Consider the following 19,912-nt stretch of genomic DNA (forward strand, 5'->3'; position numbering starts at 1 on the left):
GGTGGCTGACGACTTGGAGGGACAGTTGTGTTCCTAGATGAGCATGGGGCGAACGCATCGCGGAAGCCGGAGTGATTGTAGCTTCGTGTCGAGAAGATATCGGGTTGCTGTTAGAACAGATAGCTCGATGGCAACCGCAGGAGGAGCCGGATGAGAAAGGGTCGGGCGATAACTGAGGCTTAATGGAAATAGCACAATGTTTGGCACGCTGCGGTCAAATTTTCATTTGATGTATTTGTCTTTGTACGCATTAATCGTTGTTTTGTGGTTATTAACCATGCGCGTATTTTTGCGGTAAATTTTGTAAGTGGATTTCGAAATTGAAGGAGATTGCGCAGTTTCCGGGAGGCGATAGAGAGACGGTGGTGAAGCTGTCTGATGAACTGAAGAACGTCCAGGAGGCCTCGAAGATGGAACGCGAGGAACTGGAAGATCTGAAGAAAGCTCATCAAGCGCTGAGTTTGGCCAAGATGTTGGAAGACACGGAAGCTGAAGAGCTGAGGCAAAAGCTATAGGGAGCTGAAGAGAACGTCCTGGCAGCCACTGTGGAGATTGGTAGGTTGAACGATTATGCCTTACATTGCAAGAAGGTTGCTCAGGACGCTACCAAAGCCTACGATGTTCTGGACGCAGATTTCGTTGAACTGGAGGCGGACTACAACGCTTTGAAGACAGATCATGCACGCTGTACATCGCACATCGGGGTAGACCAGGTGTTTGGAGGAATGAGTAGTGCTCCCGCTGCTTCAGAGGTCGTGCCTACGACTGCGATACCGCGAACTGATGTCGCTGCGTCTGATGTGCTACTGAGTTTAGACTTGGATGGAGTATCTGTTATGGTAGGCGAGAGGGAGGCTGAGATTGATGAATCACTTGTGCCCGCAGGGTTAATTGTTGAGCCCAGAGATGGCGAGTTGTAAATTTGTTATGTTAAGCCGCCGCCTTATAGGTCGTGATACATTGAGCCGGTTTCCGGGTAACCCGGCGCTTCGCCTTTTATTTGTATGCTTAAGCACGATGATCGACCCGGTGCTCCGCTCTATGTTGGGGTTCATCATGTGAGAACGAAGATTGTTTAGTCGGGTTGGATTTCCGAGTAGTCTCAAAGAACCCGCTAACTTAGTATGTTTCTATCTTGCTAAGACGCATCGCCGATTATATGTATGCCATGCTTGTCGCCGGTGCCCTCATTATGTATGAACCGCTTGCTTAACTCATAGTGGTGTGTGATCATCACGCATTATAACAAAGAATGGCAGGGGCGTTAAAGACAACAACTTCTCTGGCGGGTCGGTAAGTTTGCATGAGCGTCTTGTTGTTACATGACGTGCAGCTCTGAGGTGGTTGTCGTAATGAGGCCACCGACCTCGGTTTTGTGAAGCAGGTCGAATCGTTTCGTGTTCAGTGTCACTAACGGCAGTGTTCCCTCGCGTGCCTGACACGTGGAGGGATACGAGCGGTTCAAGGAACGTAATGATGGCAGGCAGATGGCGTTTGGCGTCTCAAGGTAATTAAGAGGCGCTTAGGAAAAGACATTTCCTTTTGAATAAAAACGGTTCATCGAATACCAAAACAAGTATTTGCTTGTCTTTATGCCAAAGCTTCAGTCTGTCTTCTTGCTTTGCTCGTTCGCTGTGCATTGCCTCCATTGCTGCTTATTCAGGTATGTTCACTCTCTTCTGTGAGTATTCTTTCGTTGAGAAAAGTTGGGGATAAAACTGTAGCTCTTGTGACAGTACGTTCCTTTCCTAGGTTTTATCATGGCGAGATGTCATCCCTACGTGAGAGGATAGGACAACATAAGGGAAACTTCTCTGCTGATAATGGAAAAGATGGAGTTTCAACCGCACGTGCATGGTGATCGCGGGAAGAGGAAAGCTGATGCTGTAGAAGCGAAGAGTCATAAGCCGCCCCTAGAGGGTTGGACGTCCAACCGGGCGGCATTGTCTTTAGGTCGCCGCCCAGGGGGGTAGGCTTATTAATCGATCGTCATGTTTAGCGGAATGTAGCGACTGGGGCAAGGTCGCCCGGTCAGCGGTGAGAGTTCGTCCCTCGCTACCGTGGGTGACTTGGGGAACGAAGTTCTACTACGGGGAAGACTCGAAGAAGCGTATGGTGAAACGGTCGATCAGAAGCTTCCACACTCTCCATAGCCCATAGCGCGACCAGCCGTTTTGAAGGGATCGTCTCCGGATGGCGACAAGGCAGAGATGAAGGATGAGGACATGGAGACGCTACTGGGGACGATGGATATGGCCGCTTGTTTGGTAAGTTCATGATGCACTAGGTTGTTATGTCAATTACCAAGGCAAACTGACTCTTGGACTTCGTTCGTGCAGTTTCTTGCAGGATATGATAAATTGAAAGAAGTTGTACAAAACACCGAGGCTGTTGATAACCCTCACGTCGAGCTGGGGTGTATGCGAGCGGCATGGGGAGCTGACAAGAGAAAGCTGAAGGTGATGACTACCAAGTACCAGAACGCAACTGCTAAGAATGCCGCATTAGTGACTGACGTGACGAAGTTAGAAAGGGAATTAGCTGTGGTGACTGCTTATGCTAAGAAGTGTCGGGCGTGGCGCGCCATGCCGCGAAGAAGGCGATATCGAAGCTCAGATCGCGATACGCCGCTCTGGACAAGAAGTACGACGCGCTGAAGAAAACGATTGCGAACGACGAACGAGGTCATGAGATACGTGTGATGCTGAGGTCGGCTCGGCATACTGCTTCGACTAGCGCAGCGCCAGAAGATAAGCATGTCATAAGTGAGATTTGATCCTGATTTGGCTCTGTCAGCCATGAGTTGTAAGTTCTGTTTACATTTCCCTCTCTTATACGAGAGTTAACAGTAGAGCTGTGTTTTCAAGCTTGCCTGAGCAGTTCGCCTTTTTTATTCAGGGAACTGGTTTCCACGAAAGTGGCAGTTCGATACTTGGTTAAGTTTTGTAATGATCACCGATCTGGATTTTCTGGGTAATCCCAGCAGATCGGTGGATGTAGTTGTTGTGACGAATGGTCATATAATTTTATCGGTGATGTTCCGTATGCATGTTGCCGTGCACTTGTGTGTAACTAGCGTTCTGCGTAGGATTCTAGAAATATGCGTTCTGCCTTGTGGTCAACCCTAGAAATATAGGTCGTCGACGTGACAGGAATTGGAGAGGCTATGTAGCCTGTGAGCTCCGGAGAGCTGTCTGCTCACGGAGAGCGTTCTCGTGTAGTCGACCCTTGAAATATAGGTCCTTGACGTAACAAGAATTGGGGAGGCGATGTAGCCTGTGAGCTCCAGAGAGCTGTTTGCTCACGGAGAGCGTTCTCGTGTAGTCAATCCTAGAAATATAGGTCCTCGACGTAACAAGAATTGGAGAGGCTGTAGAGCCTGTAAGCTCCAAAGAGCTGTATGCTCGCAGAGAGCGTTCTCGTGTGGTCGATCCTAGAAATGTAGGTCCTCGACGTAACAAGACTTGGAGAGGCTATAGAGCCTGTAAGCTCCAGAGAGCTATATGTTCACGTGAGCGTTCTCGTTTGCGACAGCGTGCTGCTGGCTGAGGATGGCGGACCCAGTAAACTTGTTGATTATCTATGCTGTGTAAACTGTTTGACTTGTCAATACAAGTAAATAGATTATATTGTATTAGTTAACACAAGAAACTTATTTTTCATTAATGTGGACAAAAGGATATACAACATGAATGGCGCTACTGGTAAATTTTTTTCAGTAGATAGGTATTCCAAGGTCGAGGCAACATCTTCCCCTCTTGGGTTCTTATCCAGTATGCTCCATTGCCGACGACACGTTCCACGATGTAGGGGCCTTCCCATGTGGGTGCTAACTTGGAATCGTCTTGCGTCTTTTTCAGCACTAGGTCGTCAGGTTGAAAAGACCTAGGATGAACTTGCTTGTTGTAGGAGTTCTTCAGAGTTTGCTGATAAGATGCGACTCTGATGGCAGCTAAGTCCCGCTTTTCTTCCAACAGGCCGACTTCTCGTGCTAACACGGAGTCGTTGTGTCCCGACTCGACAAGTTCTGATCGAGTCGTAGTGACTGTCAGCTCGGTGGGAATTACGGCTTCTGTGTCATAACATAAGGAGAATGGTGATTCACGGCATCGATCGAAATGCGGGTGCGTGAGCCCATAGAATATTTTCCAACTGATTTGGCCATTGGCTCTTATTCTTTTCAATCTTTTTCTTCAAGTTTTCCAAGATTGCTTTGTTACCGGGCTCGCCCGACCATTACTCGAGAGTGTACTGTGGAGTAGAAAATGCGTGAACGATCTTCCACTTGGCTAGAAACTCTTTAACCATTCTACCTTTGAACTGAGGCCCATTATCCATTACTAATGTATGTGGCAAACCAAATCTGGTGATGATGTGAGTCCAGATGAAGTTTCTGACATGTGACTCTTTGACGTGTGCTAAAGGAATAGCCTCGACCCACTTGGTGAAGTAGTCGGCTGCAGCTAATACAAAGCGGAAGCCCGTACTTTTCTGTGGGATGAATGGTCCCATGATGTCCATGCCCCACATGTGGAATGGCCATGGGCTTGCTATAATTGACGGGCTTCACGAAAGCAGGTTGGATGATATTGTGGCCAAATGTTTGACACTTGACACATTTGAGGACGTATGCTTTAGCATCGATCTGCATACGGGGCCAAAAATATCCTTGTGAAATGGCCTTATGGGCTAAAGAGCGACCGCCGGCATGATTTCCACATTCTCCTTCGTGGATCTCTGCGAAAACTAACTGACCCTGCTCTGGAGTGATGCACCGCAAGTGTGGGCCACCAGCGGATTTCCTGAACAATTTGTTATGGAACCAACAATAACGTCGTGCTTGATAGGGGATCTGCTTAGCCTTGGTACGCCTCGTGGAGCCGCCCGTCTTGGATATAGTCGATGATAGGTCGCATCCATGTTTGACTCAACCGACCGGGCCGGAGGGAATAGGTCGCTTATTGTCAGGGTGTGCTCGACTTGGTACGCAGGTCGATCGACTATTTCTATGAGTAGTTGTCTTGGGGTGCAGCTCGGGGTCTGGGTTGCTAGGTAAGCTAAACTGTCCGCATGACGGTTTTCGTCACGCAAGAAATGATGTATGTGTACCTGCTTAAAAGAAGGCAATAATTGATGAACGACCTGAAGATATTTTGAAAGATTACCTTTATGGGTAGTGTACTCTTTTGCAACTTGGCGAACAACCAGCTGCGAGTCACTAAAGACTTGGAGCTCTTTGACACCGAAATTCGCAAAATATATACATAAAGTCCCCGATCGACCGCACTCCTCCTCGTTATTAGAAGTTGCAAAATCGATGCGAACTGACTTCTCCATCACCGTTCCATCGGGTGAAACTAAGACGACCCCTATGCCACTGCCGCCAGGATTGCTAGAACCATCTACAAAGAGAGACCAGGTGGACTTGATGTGCTCTTTCGAATCTGGGAGGTCGGTTTCTTGTTCCCAATTGGGGTCATCCACAGGGAAATCCGCTAGAAAATCGGCGGACGACATCGTCCTTTTCGAAAATCCGCGGGTACGAACTCCAGATGGTGTTCGCCGAGTTCTTCGGCCGAAACTGCCATTCGAGTAGTCTTGTTTTCCTTGTGGAGGATTTTCTTCAATGGGAGGTCGGTAAGAACTTTGATTTGATGCGCCTGAAAGTAAGGCCTGAACTTCCGTGCCGAATACAACAAAGCAAGTACGGCTCTTTCCAGGAAGGAGTAATTCTTTTCTGCTGTCGTGAGCGTCTTGCTTGTGAAGTATATCGGTTTTTCTGAATTGTTTTCCTCTTTGAAGAGAACTGAGCTGATGGCGAAATCGGATACTGCCAGATAGAGCCCCAGAGTCTCTCCATCTACGGGCTTGGCTAGGACGGGGGGTGTGGTGAGGTACTGTTTGAGAGTGGCGAATGCTTGATGGCACTGATCGCTCCATGAGAACTGCTCGCCTTTTTTAAGGAGTTGCAGGAACGGTCTACACCTATCGGATGCCCTTGATATGAATCGGTTGAGTGTAGCGACCATGCCTGACAATTTCTGTATTTGTTTCTTCGTGCGTGGATCGGGCATGTCTAAGAACGCTCGGATCTGGTCTGGATTCGCCTCGATCCCTCGCTGAGACACTTGATACCCTAAAAATTTGCTGGAGGACGCTCCAAAAAGGCATGTCTCTGGATTCAGCTTCATGCCCGTACGACGTAATCTAGAGAACGCTTGTTCAAGGTGGTCGAGGTGATCACCGGCTTTTTTGCTTTTGACGACCATATCGTCGATGTAGACCTCCATGGTGTTGCCTAACATGTCTTGGAACATGTCGACCGAAGGCGTTGATACGCTGTTCCGGCGTTTTCAGCCGAACGGAGAACGTTGTAGCAATAGATCCCTTTGCTCAGAATGAAAGAGGTCTTCTCTTGATCCTCCTCTGCGAGCTGGATTTGGTTGTACCCACCGTGCGCGTGTCCATGAAGGAGAGAAGCTCATGACCACAGTCCGGTCGACAAGTCGGTCAATCGCGAGGTAGGGAAAACTGTCTTTTGGTGTGGCCTCGATTTACATTCGTAAAATCGACGATAAAGCTTAACCGATCGTTTCTTTTTAGGTACTGCCACGATGTTAGCAATCCACTCCGGATAGTCTACTTTTCTGATAAAACCGACTTGCTTGAGTTTGTCGACCTCGTCGTTGATGGCTTTTTGAAAACGCAGGGATAGTCGGCGGGGTCGTTGTCGGACTGGTCTAGCATTGGGATGAACATTTAATTTATGGCATGCGATTGCGGGATCTATTCCGGGCACATCGATATACGACCAAGCAAAAATATCTTTATTCATAGATAAGAAATTTATAAGGTGGGTCCTGATTGTGGGGTCGAGGTTAGCCCCTACATATACAAACTTGGGGTCGTCTTCGGTGCCTAGGTTCACTTTTTCTCTTTCTGCCGCTGGAGGTTTTGCAACTGATGGCGAAGCGCTGCTTGGCGATTCGCTATCGGGGGATGTCTGAACACTTTATGGGACGACATGACCGGGTCAGGGAAGGGAGCGACTGTCGGCGGCAACGCCGACGGGATACCCACAACCCGGGAGTGGGACTCGCTACATGCACATTGATGGTGTGGTGTCTGCCGCCATCATCTGTGGTGGCCTAACACGAAATGAGACGACCTCGATACTTTAACCGACGGTTATCGACGTTGGATCAATCTTTGGAGACCTTTGTTGGCGGGCGTAAGGACTCGGGGAGCGAGTCGCGTATATCCGCATTGAGAGAAAAAATCTGCTTGCTAGAGCCCCCGCTCTCGCTTCGCTTCGGCTGGACTTCGCAACTAAGTCATGTGGCATTGTAACCGGTGGGTTCATGTGTGGCGGGGGGTCGGTTCACGCGGCGCAGCTCACTTGTTGACATGATCCGTTACAATATGCGCTTCAAGCCGATTGCTTCGAAGTTCCATCATTCCTCTAGGTCCCGGAAACGGAGAACTTGATGCAACGTTGATGCATCACCGCTGCATCTGATGGATCCAACGTCGTCCGAGTATGGCATTGTATGACGACTTGCTGTCTAGAACGCAGAAACGTGTATTGCAGCTGATCTTGTCCTCTCTAGATCCCACCGACACTGGAAGTATAATATCACCAATGGGATCGGCCCTGGAACCATTGAACCCATAAAGGGGGGCGATCGGGTCTACGAGGACAGACTTGGGAAGGTTCATCTCTTGCATGGTGTGGTAGAACAAGATGTCATAGGAACTACCGAGGTCGATCAGGACGCGCTTGACTGTCCAGGCGCTAATTTTGACATGGACTACCAATGCATCATTATGAGGAAGGCAGACTTTGCTTAAGTCGGCCTCCGCGGAAAGTGATATCGCTGCTTTGCGACTGAACCACGCGGAGCGGAGTCCCTATGAAGTGAAATGATAGACTTCACGAAGAGCCGACACGGCGTCTTTTTCTCTCGGATGAGGTTACGGAATCGTCCGGAAAGTAATCACGTGAATAGTTCGATCATTGTCACGATCGGATGAGTCTTTGCCGCCGCCGCGGGCGCTTAACGATCGCGGACGTCCTCTACTGCGAGGACGAGCTTGAACCTCTTGGTAGTGACGGCGAGGTGGAGATCGACTACGTACTCGACGCGCCATCAGTTTGTGACGCAAGTCGCCATCAGGAATGCTAGTGTACTGTTTTATATGGCCGGCTTCCACTAGATCCTGGAGATAATGTTTAAGCCCCCATCATGCATCAGTTTCATGGCATTTTGCGTTGTGAAATGCGCAAAATGGCTTGTCAGGTCGATCTACTGGTTGCCTCACATCGGGCCGGAAGAATGGGGCTCGCTTAATCTTACCCAGAATGTAACTGGGGGAGCGTGTCAGGATAGCGAACTCTCTGCTGTTGTCTGATCGGGTACTGGCTTTTGGTACAAGCGACCTAGGGCGCTTCTTGGCCCGTGGAGTACTATCTGAAACTGCTGCCACCTCCTGGTTCTCATCTAAGCCGTGGAGTTTCAAAGTTTCCTGCAACTTGATGTACTTGTCCACGCGAGCGTAGAGCTCGGACAGTGTCTCTGGGCGTTCCTTCATCAACGACCTGGAGAGGTCGGTATTACGCACTCGGCAAGCATTGAAAAGGCCGATTAATGGCGAAAAGATTCTTTCAAGCCGCTTTCCATGCACAACCGTTCGCCTTGAACCGCCCTAGGAACTCACGAATAGTTTCGTCTTCCTTGAATGATAATTGAAACAAAGAATCAAGATCCGCCTTCTTCCGCTTTGTTGTGGACGATCTTGTTGGCGAACAAATCGAAAAAGTTTGTTCAAGGTTTTATAGAATCGATTCCAATTGAAAAGAACCAATCAAGAGCGCCATCCTCGAGACTTTGGAAATAATCTGCAGTGGAGATGATCAAACTTCGGGTGAAATTTGTAAAGTGCCGACTCTACGAATGTAGCGAGCCACATGTCGACCGGGGCGCGTCTTTGCCATCGTTATGGGAAAGCATGGTCGGATAAAGTCTTGTGGAGGGTTTATTGAGAACCTCTACCGAATCCGCGAGACGCCGATATGTCTTAAGCATCTTGTGCACAACTGCGTATCGAATACTTCTTTACGGGCGTTGACCAATCCTTTGGATAACTTCGTTAATCTGTTGATTAACGCCGTTGATGCCGCTCTCTGCGCTTACCTACTTGTTGTTGCCGGTAACTATCCACCGAGCTCGTAAAGTAGCATTTTCCTCCCTGAGCAAGGAAATGCTCTCGTTCGTTATTCCCAACTGGTGGGCAAGGTGCTGGACTTGAGCTTCGAGGCTGACCATGCTTCGTGGGCTTGAGAATTGGTGATGGATGAACGAATTTAATGTGGTTCTCAAGTAATTGAAACCACAGACGGCGCCAATGTAAAGGAGTGCTTTGGGTTTTCATTGGGACCGAAGTTAAACCACGGCGGAACCGCCTACGATCCTCTTTGTTGGTTTTTTTTTTTTTTCCGGGAGAGAGGAATCAGGCCCGACGTAGTTCAATCAGGTGGTATTTATAGGCTTAAGGGAATATCAATCTGGAAGGCACGTGTGACTCTGGTACACGTGTAAGATGGAGATCGTGAATGAGTGTTGGGCTAGTTATATTATAAGTCGTCTGCTGATTGGGTGTTGGCGAGGTCACCCCTATTTCCCGGTGGTGGAAAATACAATCAAGATTTTGGTAATGATTATCCCTGGTGGTCATCTTATCCGGTAGCGCTCGTCTCTAGCTATGTGCTCGCATCTTGAGACATCTTTGTTAAATACCACCTATTTGAAAGGAACTACTCACAATTCGGTCTTGGATACCGAGACAAGCGAAGTTCGCTGCACTGCATTCTCGAGAGAGCCTCCACGATTCGATCTTGGAGGTCGATGTCCTAAGTTCGCTTACGTTGCACGCGTGCATGATAGGATATGGCTCCCCTACAGAAAGGAGGGCAAAACTGGTTATGGGGGAATTGCTTTACATTGAAGACTGCAACGAGATTAATTTTGCGGACAACAAGACGACCACGAAGATTGAGAGAAAGGAAGACGTGGAAGAGGAACAATGTCAAATTCTTGATTTCGTGTTGTACTTGCAAGTACTCTATTCAGAACTCGCTGAATCAGTTGGTGGAGGGAGAATTGTTTTGCTCACAGGATGAGTCCCACAATGGTCATAGCCACGACATATGTTCACCAAAATTTTAAAAAATAATAAAAATACCAAAAGACTTTCTCTCTCCTCCTTTTAGCCACGTTCTCTCCCCTTACTCTCACTCTCTCGCTCTCCTTTTTACCTTATCGAAACTTTCCTCTCACAATAATTTGGACCGATCGAATTCCGACTGACCACCAAAGTCTAGCTTGCGGGCTGGTGGTATGAAATCAAGGAATGATTTATTAACTCTTGCCTACACGGTATCCAAAAAAGAGGTAGTGAGAATTATGCACTAAAAATTTAAGGTTGGAAAAACAATAAAACAAAAAACTTAAATCTTTATTTATATATGCCTGAATATTGGGATTGTCATGTTCCATTGTGTTATTTGTGTTATCCGTTGGTCTGACTAACTTTGTAAACAACTTCGAAATTTCAGCTATAGGAGGCTTAACTATCAATTTTTAGAATGAATATTTAAGGTTTTGAATTAGCAAACCTAAAGCAGATTAAACGACATGGCATGCTTGGGGTCCAGGTTAATGAAATGGAAATTTTTGAGTCATAGACAAACTTGGATACATAATAACAAAAGTGCATTGCACACTTCTGTTAGTGGCCTTTGGACTTTGGTCTTCATCTGGAATTGCATTTGAGATTTTGAAGTATCTAAAGAAGATGGTTTCATTAATAAGAAATAAACATATAAAGCATAAATAACTTGTTGAAAGTAATTGATTACTTTATTTGATTAATACTAGTATATATACCGTGTGACGGTATGCGAACTTGCAAATTATTTTTGGAAATGGGTTTGAAAGAGGGGGCGGGACCAAAATAGAAGAGATGAAGGAAAATGGAGAATGGAGAATGAGAAGGGAGGGAGTGAGTGAGGGGATTTCCGAACTTAAATTAAGTTTTCGAATATCAAATTTCAGCAAATTCTGATTTTAGAGTGGAAGAAATTGAGAGGGGGGGGGGGGGGATACATGTAGACAGGGTATGCTATGCTCGTTCGGATTACAAATTGGGCAATTGGTGATTCAACTTGGTATGAAGTAGTCATTTTTTCATTTTCTTTGTCTTTTTTGCAACACACCTTTGAGAATCCCTTTGGATTATTGACGAGTCCGCAGTTTTGGGTCTCGCAATAAAACATCTTCGCTCAGCTGACCCACATTGCTCTCATCAATTTGTTTTTTATGGGCACTAAAAGGGCTAGCACAAAATTCGCTACCGTGTTTCTTGAGTTACGGGATTTGGTAGTTGGCCATCGGTCGAAATTATTGTGAGAATAATGTTTCGGCAAGGTGAGTAGGAGAGAGAGAGAAAGGGGTGAGATTGTGAGAACATGGCTAAAATGAGGATAGAGAAAGTATTATGGTATTTATTTTATTTTTTTTAACTTTTGGTGGACACATGTCGTATGTACTTGTGAGCACTGTGGGGATTAAACCTGTGAGCAAAAAAATTCTCAGGCCGAAGCTCATGGAAATGATCTGACTGGTCAGGTAATTGCCAATTATTACTTTTACAATTAAGTGTTCACAAAAGAAATCTCAAGACTAAAAACTAGGGTGCCAACGGGTCGGTTTTGGGTCGAGTTTTAACGGTTTTGATTTCGGTTTATTATTTATAGTTTAATCGGTTTCGGTTCTCAATGGTTTTAGTATGAAAATTATATAATCCAACCCAAAACCATAAAAACCCACAGATTTTAATCGGTTTAGATTCTAATTTGAGTCTTTATTATTTATTATGATTATTAAACAATTTCAATCATTTAAACACTAAAACTTGTTTTTATTTTTATTTTTTTCTTTTTTCTACATGATAATATTTTATGTATAATTAGTAATGTATCAACAATTATATTTACATCAATCTATGAACATATATCAATCATACACGTTAAAATATTTACCATTCATTTTATAATTTCAAGCTTTGATATATAAATTAAAATAATCAAATATCTAACTCTAAAAATTTAATTTTTTTTTTACGTGCATACACATATCTTTGTTTTCTTGTATTAACTCGATCGTGTACACGTGCAATCACATATATTTGTTACCTTAATATATTTTACGTGCATACACATATATTTGTACACGTGTATTAACTTGCATTTTAAATCGAACATACGAGTACATGCATCTTACAATTACATCTCATCACTAATTTTTAACATGAACACTATATATTAGTTTATAATATGTGTGTGTACAACTATATATCAAGTATGTATATCATATTTAAATATACACGTGCATAAGTTAATAAATATAAAATGTATTAGTTAATTCATAATATACACGTTGATATTATTTAAATATACACGTGCATAAGTTAATAAATATAAAATATATTAGTTAATTCATAATATACACGTTGACATATATATATATATATATATATATATATATATATATATATATATATATATATATATATATATAAAAAAAGCTTCGCACCTTATCTCTCTCCTCATCTGGTGTCTTTATTTTCTAAACTGTGCATTCTCATAGATTCCTAAAAAAAAGGCAACTCTATATATTAGTTAGACCTCCCTAAATTTGTTACTTTCTCCTCTCTTTATTTTTTAATTACTATAGACTCCTTCTTTAATTAATATGGGCTACTCAAACTAAACAATTTAACTCGATTTACATACTAAAAAATAAAAAGGAATCATAGTGTCTGTTCTTTTCCGTCTCTTTTGTTTCTCACCAAGGATTTCTCAAGACTCAATCTTTCAAAATTCAAACCGAAAGAACTATTCACCCTCAAATCCATTTGGTTTAGGTTGCGATTAAATTTCGTAATAAAGTCGACTTGAGTATCTATCGTAATGCGAGGTTCGGAGGTTAGAACCTTTGCATGCATGGAATTGATGTTGTTATATAGTTTACATTCACCTTGACATATAGTATATTGAAGAGTTTCAATTGAAAGCAGGTGGTTGCAATTCTTTCCCAGAGGGGTCGATGTGAGAGAGCGTCAATTGATGAAGTGTACCTTGATCTTACTGATGCAGCAGAAACGATGCTATCAAAAAATCCTCCAGAGAAGTTGGAAGCAATTGATGAAGAGGTTCTCAAATCACATGTTTTGGGGCATAATGAGATAAGAGAGGATCACTATTTTTTTTGTTCCGTTGGGTTACTACATGTTTCCATTCTGCACTTATCACGGCATCACCATTTGCTGATAAAATAATATTGTAATATGTAATTGTACTTTCCTCACGGGTGGCACTGATTGGTTTTTAATTCAGGATGGCAACAAGAAAAGAGAAAATGTGAGAGAATGGATCTGCAGTAGTAATACTAATCATAACGATAAGCTACTAGCTTGTGGGGCTATTATTGTGGCAGAACTTCGGATGCAGGTCTTGAAGGAAATCGAGTTTCATGTTATGCGGGCATTGCTCACAACAAGGTAGGAAAAAATATGTTGCCCTTTTCCATTTGTAAAGTCCAGAATTATTATTAAGGGTATTTTTGTAAATTTCATATCAACTCTAGGGTCGTTATGTAAATTGGTCGTCGGGTTTATTTTTCAAACGTACGTAACTTAAGGAAACTTAACTCCGACTCCTAAGCCCGTTAGATGAGCAAATCTTATACGAAAATTTGACCAAAAATGGCGGTTAGCGGTTTTCTGCGTGCGAAGCGGGCACGAGTTAACAACTTACACGCATGATTGGGTCATCATTATAGCCTGCGGTGAGATAGAATATATGAGATTAAATTTAGTGGGATGGGCCGGAAAAAGAATCACGACGCGAAGTCAAATGACTTAGCGGTTAAGAGTGAATTAAGACTTTAAGTCTAATTGGGCATATTGGGCTTGGGCCTTAATAACCAAAAATCGGCCCAAACAAAAATCGCACCAACCGAAATCGCCAAACAAAAATCGCACCTTCTTCCCCAATTTTCGCACCTACTGAAACCCTAGGAGAGAGGAATTCGAATTCATCAAATTCCATCACTCCAAACCAACAATTCTTCACCCTCAAACCTTAGAAACCTTAAACCCAAATGTGAGGATTCGAAATCACTTGGAATCGCGTCGTACCAAGGTAAAAAACGAGTTTAATTTCTTCCTAAATAGATATTTAAACTAAATTTCGATGGATTAGGGGTGTATGGATGGAAGATAATTGAAATGGGATGTTTGTAATGTCGACAGTAGCTGTTGGTGGAGATAGAGTGGAGCGATTTTGATGGAGCAGAAATCTAGGAGCGATTTTGTTGCTGATTCGGTAAGAATCTTCGGCTATTCACTCGTTTTTTGAGCAGTTCATGCCAGTTTATAATTGTTTAAGAGTAGATTAAGTAATGAACGATTGATAAGGAAGACAACAGTAAATATTGCGAGAATTTAATGTGAATGGAAGAGTGGAATTTGTTGTTGTTGTCGGAGTCGAGAAAAATCTTAATCGTTATTGGACGCGATATAATTGGCGTTGTCGGGTGGGCCTGCAGTGGCTCGAAATAGCCCGTAGAGACCGTCAGAGTAACAGTGCCAGAAATGGCCTGTAGCTCTGTTAACGGTAGTTAGATGGAATTTATTGAAACCAATTTCTTAACGTCGAGAATTCTTCTCGACTTACACTAGATAAGAATTCCTCGTTGTTCGATCAATTCTAATAATCGACGTATTTGTATATGATATTATAGGAATGAATTCGAGTGGATTGGGTTAAGCGGGATTGATTCAGTTAAGTGGGCTTGAGGAGAACGGAGCTTGCTAAGGTAGGAACCTACATACCAGTATATAGCCTGCTTATTTTCATGCATGATTTGAATTGTTTAAATAGGAAATAGATAGTTGTGTATCAACCATGCATGTATATATGATATTCATGTTTTGCATTGTATTTCTTCGCTATAAACTATATATATAGATAGCTTTCGCGTGAAATGGGTTTTCTGTAAAATCGGGGTAGCGAGGGATTGTTTTCTTTGTTAAAAGTGAAAAACTGATTTTGGGAAAGGTTCGCGCCTCTTGTCTCAATAAGGAGACAGAGAGATGGATTTTGAAATGCGGGTAAGGATTACCCGGTTGTTTGTAACTAGGTGCGAGGTTCTGGATTGTTCCCGGGATGGTCGTGTTATTTACGATGATTCGCCGTTTGGGAATCATCGGTTGTTATTTACTATGACTGGCCCGTTTGGGAGTCATAGGTTGTTCTACTCGAGGATGGGAAATCCAGGAACTCACACCTACATAATCAACAGTTTTAAAAGAAAAACTACATAGGTAACTAGAGTATTTGAAAATAATCGGTAATATGAGTATATATATATATATATATATATATATATATAGATATTACTATGTTTATCACGAGGGGATTTAGAAAATGAATTGTGAATTCCTATAAAGAAGGAACTGTTGTCGCATTTCCGGAGACGACAGTTCGCTCTAGGATTCCAACTGTGGTGTACACCTTTCGAGGTGGTAGGCCACCTTTAAAGGGATGCACCACTGGATGTAGTCCGGGAATTCCTTTTCTACTTTTCTAGATAACCATGCTTGTACGTGTCACGATGTATGGTGATTAGCTTGAGTGGGGTTACATGTTACCTCGATGAGGTTTAGACGCGAGAGGTTTAGTTTAGTCCACTCACGGATGTGTCGGGGATCCCGAAAGCGTCTACGGATCGTCGAACGGTTGACCACCGTAAGTTAGGTGACGTTCGTATGGGGTCGTGGTCCGCGGGGCCCACCTGAGCCCTAAAAGCTTTGGGGATTTTGTGTGTAATGCGAACACAACAACGGCATTTCATCTCCCACCGGTAAAATCAAGAAAACAACGGTGCATGGTTCACACCGGGGGAATCTTGAACCGAGATTGCTGTGTGGATCGGGGCCGGTCGTACCCTCTCACCATTCTAATAGGATGCAGTGGCCACAATAGTTGTATGATGATTGTGAAAAACCTATTTTATATATCAATGAAGCATGTCGAATGAATTCTGCTAGTTAGTGATATATATATATATATAGTCACGATATTTGAATACTTTTATGGAAACCCTGCATGTTTTAAATGTTTTCTATAAATAAACTATTATTGGTTATGTGCGTTTCTACTGGGCATAGTTGTTTGCTCATCCTACCTAACATTTCAGACGAGCCAGTTGCGGAGGAGGCTTTTCCTAACCCTAGCGAGGAGGGTTATGGGGATTTGGGAGGATTTCCCCATGCTTGACGAGAGACAGAGTTCCACGTTCATACTTTTGGTTGTATAGAGATAGTTTAGCCATTTTGGTTGTATATATAGAGAGCTCCGCTCCTTTTGATGTATTTATTTGATGTATTTAAGTAGCAGTTACACTTACATAGTTGGTGGATGGGATGTGATGTTGTTTAGAAGGTTGGGTTGTATATATATGGTTGTTGGAAGGGTGTAGTTTAAAATTTCAGGTTATGACAGGTTTATGACAGGTTTTATGGTTTACGAATGTCGATCAAACAAAGGAAACTCTGCCAAAATTTCGGTAGAATCTGGATAGGGGTCGGCCTCGAGATTCATTCCACGTCCTCGGGATGTGTGCTGGGTCTCGGGGCGTGACACCATCCCTTTTTGCCAGCAAAGAAAAAAAACAAAAGAAAAAGAAAATGCTCTCTATCTGTAAATGGGTTTTGGGCCAGTTATATGATGGGTGATATTGTTGGCAGATGTTAGCAAAACTTGCAAGCAGCATGAATAAGCCCCTGACAACAAACAAGCTTGTTCCCTTCTCGCCATGGATGAACAGTTAGCATCCTTGCCTATAAAGAAAATGTACTTTTTTTTTTCTTTTGGCCTGCTTGATTTATGTTTCTCTTTCTTATTATGCATTTTCCATTTCAACCCCCACCACCATCGTGTCCATCATCACTTCATAACAAGTCACCACTTGATCCTAATTATAGGTATTAATATTTTGCTCTGGAACAATATGGCTAGGAAGCAACTTGGAGGAAAGCTTGGGAGTTCTGTACAAACTGACCTTGGTGTAAATAATGTTGGAGATCTATTGCAATTTTCAGAAGACTATCTACTAGAGCGTTATGGAGTGAATACCTGGTGTGTTTACTATTGACTATGTGTCCTCTACAATCTTTAGAAATGACAATTTAATAGGTTTTCCATGTGGTTTTGAGTTTATTACTGTATCATATCAAAAGCCTCCTAATTCTCTAATTACCCTTAGGAACTAATACCAGCTCAGATAAATTGTGCAACTTCCCTGCCTTAGTTTGCTGTCTGACATTAACTTCTACTCCAGCACATGGTTATGGAGTACTGCAAGAGGCATTAATTGGGGATGAAGTTGAAGGTCGTCTTCTTCCCAAGAGCCATGGTTCTGGAAAGACATTCCCAGGTCCACAAGCTCTAAAGACAATCACTTCCGTAAGAAAATTTCTCTCTAATTTTTTCTTGCAAAACTTTCCGAGTGCAAGTTCTTCTTGGCCGCCCCCACCCCCAATACATGCAGACACATCAGTACATATGGTGACGTTTTATGTTAACTGTCACGACCCTTTTCAGGGGGCACATTGGGAGATGAGTTTAGGGCTGGCTTTTCATGAATTATGAGTTCTCATTGCAAAAACTAACTCAATCTGCAACAGCCCCATAATCAACATTGTTGAGAGCTAAAGATTAGTTTTATCTTTTTTAAAATTCTAGAAATGAAGTATTTAAACTAACTATCTTTTTTCTCCCATCTATTCCTCTCTGCTGCAGGTTGAATGCTAGCTTAATAATCTTTGTGAAGAGTTAAGTGAACGAATTCAGTCTGACTTGGATCAAAACAACAAGGTCGCTCACACACTTACACTCAATGCTAGAGTGTACAAGGTGTATATGTTATTTCTTTCTTTTAGACCCTTTCTTCAAAGGAAAAGTTAAGTACACATCAGTTCATAACTATACTAAATTGATGTTATTTGGTAGACCAATGATTCAGATTCATTCAAGAAATTTCCTTCCAAATCTTGCCCACTAAGGTATGGAACTGCAAAGATTGAAGAAAATGCACTGAAACTGTTTAATTCTAGGCTATGTGAGTTCTTAGGTTCATACAGAGCTGAGACCTCTGGAAATCAAAACAAAGTGGGGAGTAACAAGTCATTCTGTTACGGTGGGTAAAATATTAGCTACACCACCTGTAAGTTCCTTTTTTTTTTTTATAGAACATTTTATTATTGTGGCATATAAATGTTTGGCAAGGAATCAATAATTACTACTTCGAGATGTAGATTCTATGTCTAACCATCGCACGGGAAGCTTAGGGAGAAAGAAGAACTACGATGGCTTGGTTGAAAGAATGTTTGCGACTAAGGGGACCGAACAGGCTCAAGCAAAGCAAGGGAACATAGACTAAAGCCTTGGTTTTCAGAATATGTTTTTCAGTTGCCTAGCTACGGTTGACAGATTCTTAGGCTCAATCTCAGGTCCCCGTCTTTTTGGTACTGTGTATGGGTACGTCCCCTATAGTGTTGCAACTTTTCTAATTGTTTCATTGGTTGATGCAATGAAGTTTTCAAGTCAACTTCTTTGGTAATGCTGACTGCTGGATTGCATTTGAAAACAAGAACACTTTTTTTTTTCATCCTTTCAATATATTCAAAACATAATTATGTTACTACGATGAAAGTAACCAATTGACCATGTCTGCCTTTTTGTCTAAAATATTAAGTCAAGGAATTTCTCTTATTCATTTGTGGCCTAGAAAAATAGAAATCAATGGCTTTTTGTTTCTGTACAGGCCATCTCTTATATTTCGATACTAGAACGATCTTGGAAATCAGAAATAATTAAAGCGATATACCGCTTGAAAGGTAATTTCCTTGAGTCTTTCTACAGTAATTGATATATGAGCTTATTTTGTATTACTCATGGACTTTAAAAAATATGCAATTTGAGGTTTGATTAAGTGTAAGATGTTCTGGCCCTTGATGGCTTTTTCTTACAATTTAGTTAGTTCCAAGCTATGAATTAATGTTTTCAAAACCAATATTATTAGGAAACTTATTGTTCTGAATTTTTTTTGTATATGACCCCAACATTTTGACTTATTACCTAATCTTTATATATATAATAGCAAGCCCCTTTGGAGCTCTCTGAGGGTGTCCACATCATAAGGGGATTGCGAGAAATCAGGGCAGTCTCCAACTTAAGAATGGAAACCTACCAAAAACCCACGACTATTCACCGAAAAAAACAAAAACCCCCGGCCTAAAATTACAACACTAGAGATTCTCGGCTAATCTATTGTCTCGCTTCTCTATAGTCTTCTTCATATCAGGTTTGTTCCTTCTATTTGTCCTTTTTACCATTGTCCATATAGTTTTCACTGTCTTTATTTCTTTGGTTGGTTAAAAATTTTGTAGTAATTTCTTTGTTTTTTTGGTTACGTTTCTGCAATTTGTTAATGTGGATAATTTTTCCAGACACTCTGTGCTAATTAAACAGCTCAACACTACCCTGCTTATTCAATCTTCTTTTTTTCCGCTTCATTGTGTTTTTTAATTTCTTGCTCATCCAATATTATTATGTTGATCGCTTCTTGCTTTCTTTCTAAGAGATGAAACAATTTCAATAAAGAGATTAATACTACTAAATATGAGGAAGTTGGAAAATTATTTCAAAAACAAGCTACACAAGAAACAAGTCATAGCCCCAACTCTCGGGCATCAACCTCAACATAATACAGAGTTGGTTCAAGGG

At 42.6% G+C, this 19,912-nt stretch overlaps 1 pseudogene; it reads left to right on the forward strand.

Annotated features, from left to right (window-relative positions):
- The first annotated feature begins 1,476 nt into the window (after positions 1–1,476).
- LOC147518662 (DNA polymerase eta-like) lies at positions 1,477–19,653 on the forward strand (annotated as a pseudogene).
- The last annotated feature ends 259 nt before the right edge of the window (positions 19,654–19,912 follow it).

Source organism: Coptis chinensis, chromosome 2 (genome assembly GCF_015680905.1).
Source record: "Coptis chinensis isolate HL-2020 chromosome 2, ASM1568090v1, whole genome shotgun sequence".
NCBI lineage: Eukaryota > Viridiplantae > Streptophyta > Magnoliopsida > Ranunculales > Ranunculaceae > Coptis > Coptis chinensis.